The sequence below is a fragment of the Propithecus coquereli genome, unplaced genomic scaffold (genome assembly GCF_000956105.1).
Source record: "Propithecus coquereli isolate 6110/MARCELLA unplaced genomic scaffold, Pcoq_1.0 Scaffold9, whole genome shotgun sequence".
Taxonomy (NCBI): domain Eukaryota; kingdom Metazoa; phylum Chordata; class Mammalia; order Primates; family Indriidae; genus Propithecus; species Propithecus coquereli.
The window spans coordinates 235,606-238,981 of NW_012155284.1; the positions used below are offsets into that span (position 1 = coordinate 235,606).

A 3,376-nucleotide genomic window follows, 5' to 3' on the forward strand; every position below is an offset into this window, starting at 1 on the left:
TGACCAATCTCGGTTGCTTAATCACAAGCATCCTCATTATTTCATCCATTTGGTTGCAGTAGACATTTGCTATGATCGATTGACCAGGTTTCATGAAGCTATGGTGGATAATATCGGTGCTGGGTGACCAAACAGACACCATTAGCTGTTTTTTACAGATTTTTTTACAAATTTTTTACAAATACTTGATTTTGGCATGTGTTTAAGCACTTCGTCTTTATCTAGCCATTGTGCTGCATGCTTGCAATTATCAAAAAAAAAAAAAATCCATTTTCATCACACGTAACAATACGGCGTAGAAATGGTTCGCCTTTATGTTGCGACAGCAAAGAAAGGCAAGCTTCCAGACGATTTCTCTTCTGATGCTCCTTTAATTCATGCAGTACCCATCTATCCAGCTTCTTTACCATGCCAATTTGTTTTAAATGGTCCAATATTGTTGGAATAGTAACATCAAACCTTGCTGCTAATTCACGCGTAGGTTGAGATGGATTTGCTTCCACTGCAGCTTTCAACTCATCATTATCCATCTTGGTCTCAGGTCACTCATGTGCCTTATTTTCAAGATTAAAATCACCAGAATGGAACTTTTCAAACTATTGACGTCCTATGCATTCATTAGCCACATCCTTGCCAAACACTTTGTTGATATTTTGAGCTGTCTGCACTGCATTGGTTCCCCAATAGAGCTCATATTTGAAAATAACACAAATTTCTGACTTATCCATGGTATCACAAAAATTACTCTAAAAAATTTTTTGAAAGATAATCACAAGCCAAACTCCATTTGAAAGAATGAGGATGTACCTCCACAATAAAAATAAAACTAGAAGTGTCAGAGTGAAATGTCAGAGATAGCAACTGTCAAACTTAGTACTTAAGGAAATCAGATATTTCATACTTAATAACCTAATAATTTTGATTTGTACATAAGATATTGTCTATAGAAAAAATTTTTATAGGCCATGTCCCTTTCTGTTACAATTATGTTTTTATGAGACTCATGGTAAATTTTTCTTTCATTATAGAGAGAGTATACTATGCTTTGGTATAGATATCTAGATAGATTGGATAAAATAAGTTCTTGATGACTTCACTATTTAAAATAACCTCATTTTTTGCTGTTTAAATAATGTTAGAACTCAGCAGCAGAAAAAAGATCATTTGTACTTTTTTCTAGTTTTATAGACCCAATAGCATTATCAGCAGGTATACTTATTGGTATATAGCTATAGTAACTAAGCAGCATAATTGCATTTTTTCTTATCAACTAACAGAGTTCCTATTTTTTTTAATAAATATCATTTGGAGTATTAACAGAAATATGTAGGTAGAGAAATATGTGGGAAAAAAGCCAAAGTGGCACTGATAAGTCTCCAAGTTGCCAAGTTAGAATTCTTTATTCATTTAATGTACTTTTAATATGTTAGCTGTGTTGTGCCAATTTCTTAACACTATTTTAAATTACTTCTAAAATATTGGACCTGAACGGACCTTGACTTTTTGATCTATCTTCTGATTACAGACTGTGTTCTGTGGAGCTCTAAGCTTCCTGGCGAGGGGCTTTAGGTGTCCTGCTTTGGGTCCCTCAGCTTGCTCCTGCAACCAGAGTAGCTTTAAATTATTAGTGCATGTTATAATCAATAAGTTCTAGAATCAAGGAACCACAGCTTTGCAAATGCCTGACCTATCGTTTTCCATTTTTTGAAGAAATGTAAGACAATTTTAAGTGATATCTGAAGTTACTGTCACATGTCCGTTTAGCCTGTGAATTACTGAACACAGAACATGTTAGTCACCATTCTGAGGATTTTCTGTGTAATCACTCATTTAATCTTCATAACAACTGTGTGAGGGTAGGTGCTTTTGCTAACGAGAGACATTAATTTGCTCACAGTTATGCAACCAGTAAGCAGGATTGAATTTAAGCATAGTCTGGCCTTTATATTATATTACTTTCAGGAATGTGTATGGCTTTTGTCCTTTATTCCTACAGTAAAATTTTTTTACCTGTCAGAATGTCCATCCTTTGAAATAAATTTTTATTTTTGCTTATTCTATTTAATCTAAACTAAGAGACCTTTGCTTTGAAGTCAGGAAGTTATTATACTTCGAAGGAGAAACATAAATAGAACTTAATTGAACCAGTATTTTCTTTCATTCTTACCCATTCAGATATAATGACTCATTAGCCAGCCATTCCTTCAGGCAAAAAAAAAAAAAAAAAGTATACTATAAATTTCCCTAAAATTTAAGTATTGAGATTTTCTTGAGCTAATAATCCTAATTTATGCAACAGATAATGTTAATTTATCTTAATTTGTAACCATATGTAATGCCATTTATAATTCTATTCTTTTGTCGGACCAACAAAATGGTGTCTATAATGTTTTTATTTTTTCAGATATCTCTATTCATTGATTACTCACTTTTTTCTTAAAGGTGGTGCTTTTTATATATGCCAAATAAATAATATATTCATATGATATGTAATTCACAATATAGTCATTCATAGAACTAAAATGAACATCTTAATTCTAGAATATCTGTTTTTAAATGCCCTGTTTAATGAACTCGTATAAAGTGTCCCCTAAACTAGGAAGTTTTCTACTTATATTGAAAACATAGGCACATTTTATTTTTATTTCTCCTTATTGAATGACACACAAGTAAATACTATTAATACAATTGGAATCCATAATTATAGATTATTTTAAATATAGAGCTACATTCTGTAAGAACCACATTTTTTAGTATGAGTATTTTTTAATGTCAATTTATCTAAAACATGTTTATCATTTTCTCAAAATCAATGCTTAATTAAATTGGCATATAAATTTTCTGCTTTTGAAAGTAAAGTGCTTCATAAAGAAAGCCCTCGGGAAAATTTTTGCCACCCTCACATTAATTTACCCTGGGTTTGATTTGTGACACCACGTATATTCTAGTTCATAGCAATTTCTATAAATCGATGGGTGATAAACTATTGTGTCCTACTTTCATATGTAAATGGTAGCTTGACATCAAATAAACAGATTTCAGATTTGAAGCAAAACATTAAAGATTAGTAAACCAGTATATAATTAATTCTTTATGTAATATTGAGAGAATGATTTACCATTCCCAGTAATAAATAGCCACTTTTTTTTTTATTCTATGCAGACTGTTGGGTATATTTTGGAAGTGTGCCAGAATTGGTAAGTGTCTATACTCTCTCCATTTCTTCAGCTGTAAATTGTTAACCAATTTACTTTACATTCTCACAAGTTAAATGTAAGTTTTAAAAGGGCAGGCTTCTCAAACATTTTTGCAAAAGTTTGTAAGTTGCACCAACCTCTTCTCCTTAATGCTATATAAAATTAGATTTTTGGGGGTA

At 31.7% G+C, this 3,376-nt stretch overlaps 1 long non-coding RNA gene across 1 annotated transcript in view; it reads left to right on the forward strand.

Moving 5' to 3' along the window:
• Nucleotides 1-3,104: 3,104 nt before the first annotated feature.
• The window catches only part of LOC105826635, a 7,255-nt gene continuing 6,983 nt past the window's right edge, over nucleotides 3,105-3,376 (forward strand). Inside the window, exon 1 of the long non-coding RNA XR_001138324.1 lies at nucleotides 3,105-3,197. This is a non-coding gene — a long non-coding RNA (uncharacterized LOC105826635). The remainder of the gene's footprint in view (nucleotides 3,198-3,376) is intronic.